The following is a 19329-nucleotide window of genomic DNA, read 5'->3' on the forward strand; positions in this document are numbered from 1 at the left end:
GTGAGGGGAGGTGCCGAGCGGGCCCCGAGGAGGCGGCGGGACTTAGACCGGCTGGGGGCCCCACCGCGAGGAAAAGGAAGGGGCTTGGGTCCCCAGCTCGGCGCGGGAAGAGGGTCACTTCCCGAGACCCTGGCCCTTCCCCCACCCCGCAGGTCCGAGGGCCTGAACGCGTAGGAGTCGGTGACACCCAGCCTCGGGCGTCCTTGTCCCTGGAGTGATCAGCGAGGGGCCGTCACTGTGTGACAGCTGCCTGTGGGGCTGGGTGGGCTGCCCCACCCCCCGCGCCAGCAGCCAGCCAGACCTGGGGACTATACATGAAACCATTGCTTTAAAAAAAGAGAAAGAAAGAAAAGAGAGAGATGGCTATTTTTCGTTTAAGTTACTTTAGACCTGGGCTTCACATGGGGACAGTTTTTACACCCGCTCAGGATATAAATAGCTGCAGGGAGAAAACGAGAGTTTTATGGCTTTAAAGCTTGAATAAATAAGCAGGGTTTTCTCTTCCACATTTTCTGCAGCGCGAATCATTTTAAACTTCGCTGAAGTGACCACGTTCACTTTTAAGTAGCCTTTAAGAACAGGGCCCAGAGCCTCCCGGTAGCAGATCCCTGCCCCCACCAAGTTCCTAGTCTTGCTCTTGGACTGCACTCTGAAGGACACCCCTTTACTTAGAGAACCCAGGGCTCTGCAAGCATGAGCCCCAGGATATCTGCAAAATCAGAGGTGAGAATCAGAGGTGAGCTTCTGGTACAGGTACCCGGATGAAGTCATGACTTCTGCAGAGCTGAACCTTTGAGGCTGGAGGCACTCTGCCCTACTCCTTCCCTGCCTTCTGAGATGTACCATAGATTGAGGTTACCTACAGAGCACAACGGTGATTTCAGTTACTTAGTAGGACAGATGGAGTGACCCAACACAAGGGTCACCTTCCCTACCCACTGGAACCCCAAGCTTTCAGCCACTTCCTAAAAAGTGCCTCCTCTTTCTGGAATCAGGACCCCAGAAAGGGAAGCCCACAGCCTCTAGGGCAGGCCTGGCTGGCTAAGGCAAGCCAGGATCCCCTGGCTCTCAACTCTCAGCTACTATGTTGCACCTTGCCTTCCTCACCCAAGGCTAGGCCCTGATCCAGCGTGTCCTCCCCCACCCCACCAGTCACTGAAAGGGAGAATGGGTTTGGGAAGAAGGAAGCTGAGATCATTTGAACTCTACTGCCTACCCCCACCCTACCTGCCAGCCCTGAAATCTTGCTAGTTTGTAACTTCGGGTGCCTCAGTGAACGTTCCAGTTGGTTATTTGATTGGTTGGTTGGTTGGGTTTTATTATTTCAGACAGGTTCTCCTTTAACTCAGGCAGGTCTTGTACTCCCTACATAGCTGAGGATGACCTTCAACCCCTGACCCCTCTGCATCTACCTCCCAAGTACTGGGATTACAGGTATGTGTTGCCATGCCTGGCTTAATTTATAATGGTTTTTTAAAAGATATTATTTAGAGTTATATATATGTGTGTAAGAGAGAATGTCACCTATGGGCAGGTGCCTGCAGAGGTCAGAAGAGGGTGTTGGGTCTCCTGGAGCTGGAGTTACTGAAGTTTGTCCCACTAAGCTTTAAGAAGGAAACTCAGGTCATCTGCAAGAGCAGTTCACCCCCCTAACCACTAGGCCACCTCTCCAGCCCGAGGTTGGGTTTTTTGTTTTTGTTTTCTTAAGATGGGCTTTCTCTGTATAGTCCTGGCTGTTCTGGAACTCATTTGTAGCCCAGGCTGACCTCACACTCACAGAGATCCACCTGCTTCTGCCTCCCTAAAGGTCTGCACCACCACTGCCAGCTATGGTTGGTTTTTTGAGACAAGGTCTCATACTGTAGCTAAGACTAACCTCAAACTTACAGCAAACCTTCTGCTTCCACCACCACCAAGTGAGTGGTGTGAAAACAAAAGCCACCATATCTGCTTTGTATTTTTTTTTTCAACAGATATGCTCCTAACATAATACACAAAGCCACATGGGTACCAATTGGCCTGCAACCTGTCGGCTGGTGTTTCCACTCACTAAAAAACAGGTGACAACACTGATTGACTTATTGGTTTTTGTTTATATTTTTCTTTGACAGGGTCTCAGTAGTAGCCCGGGCTGGCCTGGAACTCACTATTGAGACCAAGCTGTCCTCTGCCTCCTCAGTGCTGGTGGTAAAGGCATGAGTCACCATGACTGGCTTCCTGGTGGATGTTTTATACCACCTCATCTCCTCCAGGCTTATGTTCCCTCCCTCTGCCATAAGGAGCCCTCAACCTGAATGAAGGAAACCCTCTTTCTTATTGCTGTTGGGGTGATCCCACACATAACTCCTTGATGGGGGAAAATATGCAACCACGTATTAAAAATGATACTTCATACACTAATAAATCTACTGTATCAGTGTCCAAAACAACTTCAGCCCTATACTCTCACTGTAGCTCCACAGCCTCTGTTCCTAAACTCCTAGGCCAAGATTCACCTAGTACCTTGAGAAAAGCTAAAGCCCTCAGGCGGAGTGCTCCTGAGTCCCCAAACTGACAGGTGTCCCCTGCCTTGCACTCCCCCCCTCAGACTCTCCCCCCCCCCCCCTGCTATCTTCCTTACACTGCCTCCATGCCTTCAGCCCCACTCCAGGCTAACACTGGACCAGTATTTTCAAAATAGACCTGCTTCCTAGGACCCTCTAGCCTTGGCTCCACGTCTCTATTCCCCTGGCCAACAAAGTCCTCAGAAGCTGATCTACACTTGTCTTCTCTGTTCCCTCTCACCAGTCTCTCCTCACCCCACCTGAAGGACCCTGCCTTCACCCCTCCCTCCTTGCTACCCTGTACAGTAGCAATTATTGGTAGCACTGAGCCTTCCAGAAGCACCTGAGCAGACCATTCCTCCCAGAACTCCATGGTCTCTCTGGACATCCTCACTCTCTCACTTGTTCTGCCTCACAGACAGCCTCTCCCCTCCCCCTCACAGCTCCGCCCCTTCCTCCTAACCTATAATTGCTCTGTTCCTGGTCTGTGCTTTCCTCTTCTCTGTGCCTACAGCACAGTAGGTACTCACTAGATGTTAAGGGAAGGGTGATGTGGAGTACAAGCTACTATGGGTGCACAGAGCTGAAACAAATCCCAGAGGAGAAACGGGATCCCCTAGAACAGGTGAAATCCTCCTGAAATGTTGGCTACATGGGGAAGCTCTTACTACCAGTCTCTATCCTCTTCTGTCCCCTATTTCCTCTTCCAGTTGCTTGGCTCCTAGAGACCGGAATTCCTGACCTACATGTGACCCAGAATTGGTTGACATTAAAATGTTCCTGGTCCCCGGTCCAGGAGTGATGGGCTCAGGCATGGGTATATGACACCGCCAGAACAGCCACTGCCCTTTCTAGAACTAAGAGGAGGAGCCCAGAGCCTAGCTGAATAAGGTAAGCCAAGATTCCAGGATTTTCCGCTACTATGATACATCTAGGACATCCTGCCTTCCTCACCCTAATTTGGTCCCTTCTCTAGGAAACCCTTCCCCATACTTCCATCACTCATAATAGAGGGTGAGCTTACGCTGAAGGAACCTAGACCCCTCTGAACTCTCCCTACTGCCTACATCCTATATTACAGGCATGAAATCTTAGCCTTTGAACTGATTGCTTTGGATTTCTGTTACAACTCAAAAATACTGAAGGATATAAATGTCAGGAGCATGCAGTCAAAAAAGCTAGCCTTCCCTATACATAGAATAGGTATCTGTGTATAGAGCTCTGTTAGCACTGAAATCAAGAGCCCCTCAGTAAGTACAATTATGTCATCATCCCAGTGGAGCAGATAAGGAAACTGAGGCAGTGAGAGGTGACTGATTTGCTCAAAGTCATAGACTTAAAGAGTAGTGGAAAAAGGGACACATCTAAGCCACAGAGCTGTGGACCAGGAGGCGAATGCTGGGGCCAGCAGCAAGAATCTATATGAAGTCGGGCGGTGGTGGCACACGCGTTTAATCCCAGCACTTGGGAGGCAGAGGCAGGCGATCTCTGAGTTCGAGACCAGCCTGGTCTACAGAGCTAGTTCCAGGACAGGCTCCAAAACCACAGAGAAATACAATGTTGCAGACTAGGGCTATAACCCAATTGATAGAGTTGTTACCTAGCCTAGCATGTGGAAAGCCCTGTGTTCATTTCCCCTGCATCACAGAAACCAGGCATGGCTACACCCACCAGTAACCACAGCAACTCAGGATGTAGAGGCAGGGGATCAAGAGTTCAAGTTCAGTCCTGAGAGTTTGAAGCCAACCTCAAAACAATCAAATAAATAAAAAATAAAATGTCGATGGCTCATGTTGATACTTTATTACTAATTTAGATGACTCATTATTAGAACATTCTACAGAGATGGAGACAGTCAGACATGGCTGGTGGGTGGCCAAAAAAAAAAAAAGTATAGAAACTGAGACTTTTAGTAAACCAGTTTAAATCTGAGCTGAATGTAAAGAATTCAGAAGCCCACGAACCTGGGAAAAGAATCCCAGAAAGTAGACAGCATTAGCGGTGCCCAGAACCCTGTCCCACTGTACTGGCAGCATCTTAGAAGAGCATCTGCACTTACCTTCAGAGTCAAAAGAGATACTCGACCTGCCACTGGCTTGTTGCTTAATACGCTAACAACTCAACAAGTGAAGTGAATCATAGACCTAATTATAAGAAAGAACTAAAACCATAAAACAGAAGAAAACCTAGGAGCAAGCTTCTTATCATATGTAGTGTGTGTGTGTGTGTGTGCATATCCACACACATATATCATGTGTATATTGGTTTTCTGAGAAAGAGTCTTATGTTGCAGCCCATACTGGCCTGGAAGTCTGTGTGTATCAGATTGTCCTGGAAGTTATGTAGACCAGACTGGCTTTGAACTTACAGCAATTCAGTGTTGGAGTGCTTGCCTGGCATGTGTCAGACCCTGGATTCAGTCCCCAATGCTACAAAAACTAAAACCCACCCCACAATGGGCAGCCTTGTCTTGCCTGCTCTGACAGCTGTTACCAGAAAGACAGACAATAACAACTGCCGTGAAAACATGAAGAAATCGGAACCCTCTGCAAGTGGAAATTTAAAATGGCACATCTGCTTTGGGAAACACTTGGGCAGATTCTCAGAAAGTTAAACATAGAGCTACCATTTCACCCATAAAGCCCATTCTAACATATCAGCCCAGAGGACTGAAAGCATGTCTGTGTAGAAGCATGTGTACATATGCTCTTAGAAGTCCCATTCATAATAGCCATAAAGTCAAAAGCACAATGACTGTCATATGGAGGAGTGGTTAGATGTGGTTTGTTCACACACTGGAATACCACTCAGCCATAGAAAGGAACAAAGTTTGTTGCCTCACTAGGGAAGGACCTGGAAAACGTTATAGGATGTAAAGAGGGTCCCTCATAAAACCCTTGAAATGTGATGATTTTGTATGAGTCCAAAAGTCTGGGACAGGCTGATGTGTACAGAGAAAATACATGGATGGTTCCTAGACTGAAGGTGGGGGACAATTATGGCCACTAATGGGGTCAAACCCAGGGTCTCACTCCCTGTTGTGTATGCAAGCCCCCTGTTGCTTTCTAGGGCATCTCTCTCTCCTCCCCCTTCCCCATACAGTTGGGCACGTGCCATAGTGCACATGTGGAAGACAGAGGCTCTCCCCTTCCACAACTGATTTCAGGGATTGATCTCAGGTCAGCAGGCTTTCAAGGCAAGAACTTTTACCTACTGAGCCATCTTGCCAGCCCTCGGGTTTCTTTTTGAGGTAATGGACTACTCTAGTATTGATTATGGTGATGGGTACTTAACTCTATGAATATACCAAGAATCAACTGTATACTGTGAATTAGATGAATTACAAGTCAATAAAGCTGCTTAAGAAACAGGGCTTGGAGAGACTACCCAACTATTAAGAGCAGTTGCTGCTCTTACAGAGAACCCAGGTTCAACTCCCAGCATTCACACAGTGACTCATAACCATCTGTAACTCCAGTTACAGGGGATCTCATGCCCTCTTCTTGCCTCCATTGGCACAAGGCATGCAAGTGGCGCACAGACATACATACAGGCAACACACCCATACAGATAAAATTGAAAGGAAGGAAGGAAGGAAGGAAGGAAGAAGGAAGGAAGGAAGAAGGAGTAAAGCTGAAGCTATATCTCAGTCGGGAGAGTACTTGTTCATCATGCACAAAGCCCTGGGTTTGATTCCTAGCACTGAATAAACCAAGCATGGTAGCATATACCTGTAATCTTACAACTCAGGAAGTGGAACCAGGGTTACACAGAGAGATCCTGTCCCAATAAATAAATAAATAAGCAGCAGCTCCAGGGGTGGTGGCACATGCCTGTAATCCTAGTGCTCAGAAGGCAGAGGTAGGCAGATCCCTGAGTAAATCCGAGGCCATCTTGGTCTACAGAGTAAGTTCCAGGACAGCCAGGGCTACACAGAGAAACCCTGTCGCAAAAAAAGAAAGGAAGATAAGAAAAAGTGGAGGGGCTGGAGAGATGGCTCAATGGTTAAGAGCATTGCCTGCTCTTCCAAACGTCCTGAGTTCAATTCCCAGCAACCACATGGTGGCTCACAACCATCTGTAATGATGTCTGGTGCCCTCTTCTGGCCTGCAGACATACACACAGACAGAATATTGTATAGATAATAAATAAATAAATAAATAAATATTTTTTTTTAAAAAAAAGGGGGGCTGGAGAGATGGCTCAGTGGTTAAGAGCACTGGCTGCTCTTCCAGAGGTCCTGAGTTCAATTCCCAGCAACCACATGGTGGCTCACAGCCATCTGTAATGAGATCTGGTGCCCTTTTCTGGCGTGCGGGCATACATGGAGGCAGAATGTTGTATACATAATAAATAAATATTTTAAAAAATAATAAAAAGTGGACATCCCTGGAGGAATGACATGGCAGGTTGTCCCCTGACCTATGCACACAGGGAACACATGACTGAACAATGGAGAAGAAGTGTGTGAGTTTTCACAGATTTGGTTGCTGTTGATCCCACGTGTTGTTTGGGCTGCTGGAGTGGGACAGGCCTCCCCTCAGCCTCAGTGTGCCAGTCCTGGCTCTCTGTTGTTGTTCAGGGCTGCTGGGAAGCCCCAGCATGGCAGGGCACCAGGACCAGTGTAGGAAGCCACCCTAGGGCATTTTTGTCTCACAGGTTCCTCTTCCACCAGACCCCTACCTACTTTCTACCCTATCAAGCACTCACTCGGTAAGCAGGGGCAGCTGGGGAGGAGGCACCGAAGGCTCAGAGGGAAGTGATGAGCTCATGTCTTTTCCTGTCCAGTCACCCACCCTTTATTTAGACACCCCAGTGAGCTTTCCTTTTTACTTATTTGCTTGTTCTTTTTGTTTTGAGATAGGCCCTCACTGTAGAGCCCAAACTGGCCTCAAACTCACGACCTACTGCTTCAGCCCCCGAGCCCTGGCAGTCTATGCCTGTGTCACCATCTAGCCCCAGAACCCTTCTGACTACCTCTAAGGAGTTGCCCATGAAAATGGTTCTGGGACATATGCCTTTGGAGCCTATAGACTCCTTGGAAGGGTCCTAGCACCAGGAAGGAAAGGGCCCCAACCGGAGACTCAGAGCAGTTCCCACAGGAATGGAATGGTCCCCCACTACATATCTAGCTTGAGATTCCCCAGTTTGGAACCTCATCCTTCTTGGAGTTGTGTGGGGTTCCCCTGCCAGAGTTCATATGTCCACATGGTATCTCTCTGGCTCAGCTCACAGACTACCCCCCAAGGGCAAGGAGTCTTTCTGCTACTGATGGCCTCCACTCCCTGCATAGCCATCCATTCTGAAATGATCATGGCTATGGCTATGGCTGTGACAACCTGCCTGGCCGATGGTCTGCTCTGCACTGAAACTAAGTTCTCCAGGCTCAGCACATGGCAGGGGCTCATTAAGTCAACCCTGCTGGCTTTGTTAAGGGGTCAGGCTGGAATAGAAAATACACTAGAGGATAAATTCATTGCCAGGGGAAAAAATGCTGACCCTAGCTCTGGCCTCCCAGGAGCCTGCCCAGAGTGGGCTAATGCTGGCTCTCAGACCATCAGAGAGGACTGTTTTCTCCATCTAGAAACTGCCTTCCAACTTGTGGTTTCCTGTCTGAGGACCCACCCCTTGTCCACAAAATTGATAGCTCCTTCCCCTCCCCTCACCTCCCCTCCCCTCCCTGAGTTTGCTGGATTAGAAAAAAGACAAACCAAACCTGGCACACCTTTAGTCCCAGCACTTGGGGGCAGAGGCAGGTGGATCTCTGTGAGTTCGAGACTAACCTGGTCTAGAGAGCGAGTTTCAAGACAGGCTCCAAAGCTACACAGGGAAACCCTGTCTCGAAGAAGAAAAAGAAAGACAAGAAAGAGAGAAAAAAAAGGCAACTAGCTCACCCTTCCTAAGACAGACAGGTGGAGGTGGAGACAAGGTCACAGTTCCTGGTCTGGAACAAGATGCAGCTGTCTATACTCATTCCTCGAGACCGCCAACTATGTCCAGGCCCAGTTAAATTAACCTCTTTTTGTCCCTTGCTTACAAGTGCCTGCCTTTAGGAGTGACAGATGAGACCTTCCTCAAGGCTCAACAGGACACCCTCCCAAGGAGCCATCTCTTCTCCACAAGATAGCCAGAAAAGACACAGAGACTAGGACTGAGAGTGGAGGTGGGGAGTGGGGGAGACTGGGCATGGAGATGTAGCCCCACTGGTAGAGCACTTGCCTAGCACACACACACCCCAGCACCTCACACCAGGGCACACCTACCCTCCAGCATTAGAGAGGGGGAGGGAAGAGGACCAGAAGTTGGAGGGCCTGGAAACCTAGCTTGATCCCCCAACCCATGTGAAAGTGGACAAAGAAAACCAACTCCATGAAGTTGTCCTCTGACCTTCCTGCAAATGTCCTTCTCACTCACTCCCTCTCCCACAACCCTCCCTCACACAAATAATAAAAATAAGTTCAAGATCATTCTTCAAGATCAACCTGGACTGTGTGTTACCAAGTCTCAAAAATGAAAAACAGAAGGAAAGCAGGATCTCATCGTTCCCTGCTTCATCTACACCGGGCTTCCTACGGCACGGGGGGGGGGGGGGGGGGGGGGGGCGCGGGGGGCGGGGGGGGGGGGGGCGGGGGACAGCTGGCCCCACTCGATCCATGACCTTCACTCGCTAAAGCTGCCCAGCGCATCCAGCGTGCGCTATTCCTCAGCCTAGAACACCTTATCCCAGATCTTCCCAGGTTTGTACCTCATCACACACACACACACACACACACACACACACACACACGCGCGCGCGCGCGCCTCCTCCGCCCGGACACTTCCCATTTCCCTGCCCCTCCCCCACCGCCATTCTCAGCATTATCTGAGTGACTCTTAGCTCTGGTTTGTTATCGCTAGACGCCCCAACACGCACACACAGAGCTAGTTTGCCTGCCCGCTCTCTTGCTACCAAGTGGATCCCCCACCAAAGATAATGCATCTGGGGTCCTCCCAGCAAGGGTAATGTGGGAAGTTACTACCACCTCCCCAGGGGTCCCCCTGCAGCTCATAGTGTCTGCTTTACTGGTGTCCCTGGGCCACCTCTCCTAGGGACAATTGGCCACAGCAAGTGTAGGGCTCTTGGTGGTAGCGGAGGGACCTTCTCCTTTACCTAACATCCTCGTTAGCCGAGGCACGGCAGGACTCAGGCAGGCCAGCCTTCCATTTAACCCTCACTTCCTGGACTTTAGGCGTCTCCGAGGAAGGGGCGGGGCCTGTCTCGAGGTGCTGCTTAGGAAACCTTAGAAATCCCTGGAGGAGAACCAGGTATGGTCCCAGCACTTGGTTAAGGGTCAACCTAAACTGTAAGAGACCCTGTCTTTAGAAAGAAAAAAAAAAAGATAAAAGGATTGGGGGGAAGAAAGGAAGAATCTTTGGAAACAGTGGGGAGTGGGATATGATATAGTCAATTCATTTCCTCAGATTTGAGCCCAACTCTACAAAATGAAAAATAAAGGAGCAGAGACAAACAACCAGATTGTGAAGGGCTACTGAGAGGGCGGAGGAAAGCCCTCCAATGTCCTCGAAGCCTGCTCCATTGGCAGAGGGTAGAATGGATGTGCCAAGGTGACCTGCTGCTTGAGCATCCTGAGGAAGCAGAGATTGCCCACTGTAGACAATTGCTTGCTCAGGGTCACAGGGCTGATACAGGAGACTGCTAGATGTGAAGGCTCCTGTTGGTAATCCCAGGACTCAGGACTTTGAACAGCAGGATTACCATGAGTTCAAGACAAGCCTGGGCTACCTAGTGGGTTCCAGCCCACCCTTGGATTGCTAGGAACAAATAAGAGCAGAGGGGACAGCCTGGAGTTGCACCTGATCCCTGGCGCGGCATGAACCAGGTGTAGCAGCTGGCACACCCACTGTCTCCAACAGTTGGTAGTAGAGGCAGGAGATCAGAAGGTCAAGGTCCTCTTCAGTTGTGTAGTGAGGTAAGCTTGGGGTCTGTTAGACCCCTTCTTAAATAAATAAACAATAAACACTGAGCCAGGAGTGGTGCTGCACGCCTTTAATCCCAGCACTCAGGAGGCTCAAGGCCAGCCTGGTCTATAGAGCAAGCTCCAGGACAGCCAGTGCTACACAGAGAAACCCTGTCTTGAAAAAATAAGAACAAACCAACAAAAAGAATGACGAATGAAGGAACAGACAGATGTGGTGGGTTCTCAGCTGTAATCTAAGATATGCAATTCCAGGTCAGCCCCAGCTGTACAATGAAACCCGCTCTCAAAAATTAAATAAAATTGGTGTCTGGAGAGATGATTCAGCCTTTAAGAGTTCCTGCTACTCTGCCAAAGGACCTGGGTTCTAGTCACAGCTCCTAAATGGCAGCCAACTGTCTATCACTCCAGTTCCAGGGGCCCTGGTCCCCTCTTCTGGCTTCTGCAGGCACTGCACATACATGGTGCATAGACATACATGTAGGCAAAACATCCATATACCTAAAATAAAAATAAATCAAAAAAGAGTGAATAAAACAAACATTGATTTAATTAATATATACATAATAATAAGTACACACACATACATACATACATACAGTTGTTGCTTTTTGAGACAGAGTTTTTCTGTGTAGCCCTGGCTGTCCTGGAACTCACTTTGTAGATCAGGCTAGCCTCAAACTCAGAGATCCTCCCACCTCTGCCTTCCCAGTGCTGGTGGGGCAGGAAGTGTGCTGGGCTAGAGAGAAGTGTGGATTACTTCAGGCTACTGAATCATATATCCTAGAAGGGTTACCATGGGTTTTGTTTTGTTTGGTTTGCTGTTGTTGTTATTTGGGGGTTTTGTGTTGCTGGGGATTGCATCCAGGCTTTGCCTTGACAGTAAGTGCTTTACCACTGAGCTGTGTCCACAGCCCTTTTGTAAACTTTTATTTTTTTAAATAATTTACTTATTTTTATTTACATTGGTGTTTTGCCTACGTATGTGTCTGTGCAAGGGTATCAGATCTTGGAGTTACAGACAGTTGTGAGCTGCCATGTGGGTGCTGGGGACTGAACCCTGGTCCTCTGGAAGAGCAGTCAGTGTGCTCTTAATTGCTGAACCATCCCTCCAGCTCTTAAACCTATATTTTAAGACAGGATCTAAGTTTCTTTGGTTGGCCTTGAACTCAGGTGTAGCCAGGCAGGCCTTGACTTGCAATTCCCTGCTAGCTGGACTACACTGACTCTGGAAGCTGGGAGGTCTGAGGCTAGGAAGCCAAGGGCCCTGCCTCTGACCAGGACTGGCTTACTGTGTCAGCCCAGGTGTAAGCACAGAAGGGCAAGAAAAGGGGAGGGAAAGAGAGACTGCATTCAGTTTGATAGTGAGCACATTTCCAAAACTCACAGTAGCAGTGTTAACACTCCAGGCCCCGTGTCCACTCACCAGAGGCTGACTTGGGGATGGAGTTTCCCACATTCAAACCACAGCAGCTTGGGCTCAGATCACAGGAGGGTAAGGTCCCTTGCTTCCCTGGAGCTCTTGGTGCTGCTAAAGAAGCTAATACATCTGTAAATATCTGGGTATAACATGACAAGGTGATGGGGGAGAGTATGCAGAGCCATGAGACCTGACTGTATTCCGAGCAATAGAGGCTGTGGTTCCCACGGAGCAGAGTAGGAAGGGAAGGACAGTCCCAGATGCAGAACGGCCTGTGCAGAGGGTGAGAGAATGGGAAATAGTCCTGGAGGAACACCATGCTGCTGTGAGCGGAGCTGGTGGGAGAAGCTGTGGCTCAGCAGCAGTCAGGGCTTTGGGACTGGGAGGGACATGGATGTTAGGGAAACGAGCTGAGGCCACAGCCCACTGACCAGATGGGCTCATCCCCTGTGTCTGCACAGCCACGAGTTAAGAATGGCTTTTCCTGTTTCTATATGTGTATGCTCACGTGTGAAGGGCGCACGTGTGGAGGCCAGAAAGAAAGGAGGTCATCATTACTGTCCACCTTATATTTTGGAAACAGAGTCTCAAAGACATGGCACTTAGCATTTGGCTAGGTTAGCTGGCAACAAGCCTTGGGCACTGGTATGTCTCCATGCCTCCAATGTTGGGGTTACAGACACCTGCTACTGTGCCCCAGTTTTAATGTGGGTATTAGGAATTTGAACTCAGCGCCTCAATGTGTAAGTCAGGCACTTTACCTACTGAGCCATCTCCTCAGGCCCACTCTTTCCATTTTGTTTATTTATTTGTTTATCAAAAATATACTGTCTTGCTATATAGTCCAGGCCGGCCTTGAATGCCAGGCAATTTTCCTATCTCATCCTCCTGAGTTCTGGGATCACAGGTATGAACTACCATACCCAGCCATACATTTCTCAAATGGTTGAAAAAAATAATATTTTGTGACACAGGAAGCTAGGTGTGGTAGCACAAAATTATATAATTCAAATTTCAGTGTCTATAAATACAAGTTTATTGGCACACAGCCATCCCTGTTCATTTGCATATCACACATAGCTGCTTTTGCATTACAACGGCAGAGTGGAACAGCTAGTCATGTGGTTCCAAAAGGCTGAATATTTATTTTCTGGTCCTTTGCAAAAGGTTTGCCTACCTTTTCTCTAGGAAGTAGTCATAAGAAGACCGCAGGCCCCCCAAGGAATCCTAGGAAACAGGAGACACTGTTGGAGAAATGATCTCCTTAGCCAAGCTTGGATGGCTCCACCTGGTTTGGCCCACTTCCCCTAGAGAAGAATGGAGAATCGTGGCATAGAAAAGCGCTCACCAGTCCTGTACAGAGGAGCTGTGTTTAATCTGTGAGTCATTAGAGACACTCCCAGACTTCCAGAGCCTCTAGTTTGAGGCTCAGGAGAAAATCGCATGTTAGCTTCAAATTAGATGTGACTTCCTGATTATTTTGCTGTGGAAATGTGCGTGGAGGTGCCAGGCATTAGCTTAGCAGGAGAGCTAAGAACCAGTGGGTGACCAGTCACTTCCTCATCCTCCCCCTACCCTGGAGAAAATGCTTCCTCAGCTTGAGACTACAAGGGACACAAAGAACACGCAAATACCTAGGCTGGGGGTGGAGGGGTAGCTCAAGGGAAAACAGGGGAGGAGGGAGGGGAGGGCAGGAAGGAAAAGGAATTGGAGTAGAGGGAATGGGAGTGGACTTGATCAAACATAACGTATGTATGTATGTGTGTATGTATGTATAAAATTTTCAAACAATAAAAAAGAAAGACATGCTGCTTACATGTGATGGACAGAAAGCAAGAGCAAGCTGCCCCTTGCTGGACCTCTTGGAAACATGCCAGGAACAGTGTATGGCAAACCATGCCAGGAACAGTGCATGGCAAACCATGCCAGGAACGGTGCATGGCAAACCATGCCAGGGACGGTGCATGGCAAACCATGCCAGGGACGGTGCATGGCAAACCATGCCAGGGACGGTGCATGGCAAACCATGCCAGGGACGGTGTATGGCAAATCATGCCAGGAACAGTGTATGGCAAACCTTTGTGCTTTCCACTCAGTTTTGCTGTGAAACTAAAAAATAAAATCTTTTTCACTCATTGCAAAAATTAAAGAATAATAACATGGAAAATAATGGCATCTTAAGGAAGAAAGAAAGAAAGAAAGGAAGGAAGGAAGAAAGAAAGAAAGAAAGAAAGAAAGAAAGAAAGAAAGAAAACAGAACATAGGACCTACAGATATTTCTCCGAAGAAGAGAATCATCATCCATCACCAGGGAAACACAAATAAAAGCACGGAGGGATACCACTTCATCAGGCCGGGGAGTGGCCGATCAGGTAAAGTGTTTTCCTACAAGAACTGACAGATCCACAAAGCTGGACAAGGTAACACCTCCTTATGATGAGCCTTCCCAAGCTGAGATGGGAGGTGGAGACAGACCCCTGGAAGCCCTCTGGTCACCAAGCCTGAGGTTTGTAGCAGCAATGAGACCCTGCCTCAAATAGGGTGGAAAGTGAAGACTACACCAGAGGTTGTCCTCTGACCTTCCCTTGTGCATAGCACGCACATACACTTATGCCCACACTCACCTACACATACACAGACTAATAAAAAATAAATCAAAGGGTAAAAATCTGTGTGAGTGTATGTGTATGTGAATGAAAGCATTATATATATAATATTATGTATATTAAAGCCGGGCAGTGGTGGTGCAACACCTTTAATCCCAGCACTCGGGAGGCAGACGGATCTCTATGAGTTCGAGGCCAGCCTGGTCTACAAGAGCTAGTGCCAGGACAACCAGAGCTACACAAAGAAACCCTGTCTTGGAAACCCCCCAAAATGTGTGTGTGTGTGTGTGTGTGTGTGTGTACAAACATACATACCTATATTATAATAATATTTTATATTATTTCTTTATTTATTATGTATACAATATTTTGTCTACAGATATATGCCTTCAGACAAGAAGAGGGCACTAGATCTCACTTTGGATGGCTGTGAGCCACCATGTGGTTGCTGGGAACTGAACTCGGAACCCCTGAAAGTGTAGCCAGTGCTCTCTCCAGCCCAATATTATATAATAGAGTAATGTATAATATTAATATACTAATATATAAATTATTTATCATGTTTTATATATCATATATATAATGACAGGCAACATAGATAATCCTTGAACATAGATAAATCTTAAAAACATTGTGTTACAAGAAAGAAACAATTGATAAGCCTTTTTTGATTGGTTGGTTTTGGTTTTGTTTTTGTCTTTTTTTTTTTTTTTTTTTGAGACAATGTTTCTCTGTGTAGCACTGGGTGATGGCTGTCTTGTAGACCAGGCTGGCCTAAAACTCAGATCTACCTGCCTCTGTCTGTCTCCTAAATGCTGAGATTAAAGGCGTGCGCCATCATTACTAGCCTGTTTTTTTTTTTTAATTTTTTTCTTTTTAAGCAGAGTCTCACACAGCTTGGGCTAGCCCTTAGGTTGCATTGTTCAATCAGTAGGTCCAGATGGAAATAAAGGGGAAGAAGAGAAATTCCTTCTCTCCTTTCCACAGCTTGGCATTCTTATTACAGGACACTCGAATGTCAGGATTCCAGGCCTTTGGCATTCAGATTCCCTCCCTGAGAGTTATACCACTGGCTTCCCTGGTTCTGCTCCTAACTTGTCCAGTGTGCCACCTAAGGAGGGTTAAGGGCTTCTCCAGACCACACTGCTTGTGAGCAAGACTGGCTGTGTGCTGTGGATCAGGGACTCTGGTGACGCTAACCCAGGGCCCCTCCTTCGCTGTAGCTCATGAGGTGGTCTGAGAGAGCGGCTAAGTGACGGCAAGCATCTCCCTCCTCCACCCCTGCCTTACCCAGGAGGACAGCTATGGCTTCCTAGACAGACAGGCAGCAGCTGGGTCCCCAAATAAAACCACAGCAGAGCTTCCAGTCTCCCAGGCCCCAGCTTTCGGATCCTGGTCTGGGGTTGAGGGAATCACAGCTTCTTGTGGACCGGTTCTGGAGGCAGCACACACACGACTCAGACGGCAGTGAAGCACTGCTCCTCTTCCTCCATCTATATATTCGTCCGTCTGTCCAGTCGGTACCTACTCAGAGCAGGGGCACACAGCACGGGACCAGTGCTGCAGAGGCCCTGAAGGCCTGCGCCTCTCACCTAGGCTGACTGCACTTGACCCTCGGCACAAAGCTCCCTTCCTTCAGGATCTCCAGCTCAGCCCAGTTACGCCCTCCCCCTCTTTCAGCCACCCTCAGAAAGCAAGAGGACTATCAGAAGTGAGTGTTGGGGACCCTCGCCCAAGGAATGATGCTGACAGGGTGGATCTTACCTCCTTGGTTAACCTCTCTGGACCCACTTTCACAGACACTCTCAGGATGTGTCTCCTAGGTGGCTCTAAGTTCAGCCAAGTTGACAGTGAAGATCAGCTATCCCAAATTCAGGGTTAGGATACTTTTATGATAAGTAAACAACCAAATCATCACAAATCTACTCCTTTCCAACTTGATAACTAAACACTATGTTCCTGCTCCTTTTTTATGGAGGATCTTGTGTGTTTCAGGCTGGCCTTAAAACTGGTGTGAGGCTGAGGATGGCCTTGAACTCCGGAGTGCTGATTACAGATGTGGTCCACTCCTAGCAGCTTGTGCACTGGGTAAGAACAGGCTGACGTCAAACTCCTGGAGATCCCCTGTCTCTGCCTCTGGAGTGTGGGGATTAAAGGTGTTTGCCACCACCGCCAGATCCCAAATTACTTTTAAACTATAATATTTCATGCCACACCTTAAAGACTTGTAGACATTAAGAATACAAAATGTACATTTCATCTACAAGAGGGTGTAAAGTCCTAACCCATCTAACTGTTCAAAAGTCCAAACTCCAGGGGCTGGAGAAATGGCTTATCAATTAAGAATTCTAACTGCTCTTCCAGAGGTCCTGAGTTCAATTCCCAGGACCCACAGGGTTGGCTCACAACCATCTCTAGTGGGATCTGACGCCCTCTTTTGGAATAAAGATGTACATGCAGATAGAGCACTCATATACATAAAAAAAATCTTTATAAACAAGCTCAAACTCCAAATTTCTTCTGAGGCTCAGGACTGTAAGTCTCTGTAAAATATGAGAGTAAGTTCCATACTTCCGACACACGGTGGCACGCAGCAAACCCCCCACTCCAGAAGAGGCATAGCAAGGAAAGACCAAAACAAGACCAGAACCCAGCGGTGAAAACTTCAAACCCTGAAGTACCATGTGTGACATCTGGGGATCTCACGATGGTCAGATCTAGATGTGAATAGCCTTGGGTGGACTCACCCCTTCAGCTCCGCTGCCTGCAGCACAAAAAGCCTCTTATGTAGGCGAGCTCCACTCTGTGCCTGCAGCCGCCCTTGGCAGGGACCCCAAGGTCCTGATGTCTCTAGCATCCTGAGTCCCATCACAACACAGGCTTCACAGTTTCACACAGTTACCTCTTGGAGCCTCCATCCAGGGACCTTGCCACACACTGTCTGATTTTCAGTTTTCTGGAAGTTAGGTGCAAGCCTCCACAGCCCTTGCATCTTGCATGTCTACAAAACTGGCACCATGCTACCAAATTCTGCTGCCAGCCTGAGAGGAGTCCGGTCCCTTGGAGCAAAGCTGTGGGGGCGTCTCCGCACCTTGCAGGGCAGACCTGTAAAGACTTTCTCTCCCCCACCTCTTCTTTCAGATGAATTTGAAGCTGGAGCCTTCCAAGGAAGGGGCTTTGCCCTGAGGGAACCTTTCCTATTGTCTCAGTGAAGAACAATCAACTTCTCTTTAATGATACTAGTTTTCCAAACATTACAGCTGCTTTCTCTACTGCCCCTCTGTTTTGTTTGGTTTTAGTTTACAAGACAGGGTTTCTCTGTGTAGTCCTGGCTATCCAGGCTGCGCTTGAACACAGAGATCCCCCTGCCTCTGCCTCCCAAGTGCTAGGATTAAAGGTGCCCAGCTAAAAAGATTTATATTATTTTTAATTCTGTGTATGTATAGGTGCCTGTGTGGATTCCCAGGAATGAAGGGTTTTTTTTTTTTTTTTTTTTTTTTTTGGTTTTTCGAGACAGGGTTTCTCTGTAGTTTTGGAGCCTGTCCTGGAACTAGCTCTTGTAGAGCAGGCTCGTCTCGAACTCACAGACATCCTCCTGTCTCTGCCTCCCGAGTGCTGGGATTAAAGGTGTGCGCCACCACCGCTCGGCTGGGATGAAGGTATTCACAGAGGCCAGCGGAGTTGGATTTTCCTGTATCTGAAGTTACAGGCATTTGTGAGCCACCTGACATGGGCGCTGGGAATCTGAAAAGGACAGTCTGTGTTCTTAAACGTTGAGCCATCTCTCCAGCCCTTTTATTTGTTTTTTAGATGTAGTTTCACTCTACATATTCTAAGCTGGCTTTGAACTTTGTACATCTCAGGATGGCCTTGAATTCACAGAAACCTCTGACTTTGTTTCCGAGAATCAAGGGTCTGTGTCATCACACTGAGTTGTAATTAAAAACAAACAAAAACGAAAAATCAAAACAAAACAAAAAGCTATAGTGATTTTTTTTTTTCGTGACAGGGTTTCTCTGTAGCTTTGGAGCCTACCCTGGAACTAGCTCTTGTAGACCAGGCCGGCCTCGAACTCATAGAGATCTGCTTGCCTCTGCCTTTGGAGTGCTAGGATTAAAGGCCTGCACCACCACCACCCGGCATTTAAGTAGTTCTTTTTTTTTTTTTTTTTTTTGGTTTTTCGAGACAGGGTTTCTCTGTGGTTTTGGAGCCTGTCCTGGAACTAGCTCTTGTAGACCAGGCTGGTCTCGAACTCACAGAGATCCGCCTGCCTCTGCCTCCCGAGTGATGGGATTAAAGGCGTGCGCCACCACCGCCCGGCCCTTAAGTAGTTCTTAAGCCTGCAATTGAACACTGAGTACTTTCACACTATTGTGTGCCCTGTGGCCATCATGGGAAAGCAAGCTCAAGTGGCAGAGGCCCCGTGTCCCTGGACCCCTGCAGATGAGAGCACGCAGTGGAATTCTGCAGGCCTTGCTATGGACTCCCATAGGAGTGGGGAGGGGTTCAGGCTAGACAGTTTCTGATCTGGTGCTGGAACCCCCAGGCCTTCAGTAAGTGCTCTCTTCCTTGCCAGGACCTATGCCATGATCCCCTAGAGCCTGTGAGTTGGTGACTCACTGTTGTATGACGTTTTCCTAGGGTGACAAAAAGCAATGTTTATATACCTCAGACTGGGTACCATAACAGACCAAAGCAATGATTTCACCATTCATTCGAAAGATTCAACCCATTGAACTAATGAGTTTATTTGGGTTTATTTACAGAGCTCAGGTCATTATAGA

The sequence above is a fragment of the Microtus oregoni genome, unplaced genomic scaffold (assembly GCF_018167655.1).
Source record: "Microtus oregoni isolate MIOR12 unplaced genomic scaffold, Mior012 000043F_ref0000047, whole genome shotgun sequence".
Taxonomy (NCBI): domain Eukaryota; kingdom Metazoa; phylum Chordata; class Mammalia; order Rodentia; family Cricetidae; genus Microtus; species Microtus oregoni.